Source organism: Ipomoea triloba, chromosome 16 (assembly GCF_003576645.1).
Source record: "Ipomoea triloba cultivar NCNSP0323 chromosome 16, ASM357664v1".
NCBI classification, from domain to species: domain Eukaryota; kingdom Viridiplantae; phylum Streptophyta; class Magnoliopsida; order Solanales; family Convolvulaceae; genus Ipomoea; species Ipomoea triloba.
In genome coordinates, this window is record NC_044931.1 from 17,574,295 (window position 1) to 17,574,826 (window position 532).

Consider the following 532-nt stretch of genomic DNA (forward strand, 5'->3'; position numbering starts at 1 on the left):
TAATTGTCGGATAAAAAACACTTTCTAAATAGTACTTAGAAATACTGACCACTTAGTAAAAGTGGTTGGAATTTCTAACCACTGTAACCCTCCGTCGAGAAGAAATGAAAAAAAAAGGTTACTTTTTCTGACCAATATTTTAGGTGGCCGAAAAAATGCTAATTTCCAGCAGTGAGGCACCAAAAAAAAAAAAGAAAAACTTTTAAAACCGTTATCGTAGAAGTGTCGTATATTTAAAGTGTGTTTAAAGACACACAAACAACAACGAATAAATAAAATTATTGTATTTAAGAAAAATACTAAAAAGTTGTACAAATACAAAGTTTAAAAAAAAAACTATTCTCTTTGAAGTATATTGTATATGCAACGTGTGTTTAAATACAACACGCCAAAGGAATTGCGACGGAATATTGTACGTTGCAAACTTTCCCGCCAAAAAAAAAATTTCCCGCTAAGACATTTTTGTTGGACTTTTCAACAACATCTCAATTGCGTCGTACGTTTGTCGCAATATCGTCATAAATACCGTCGC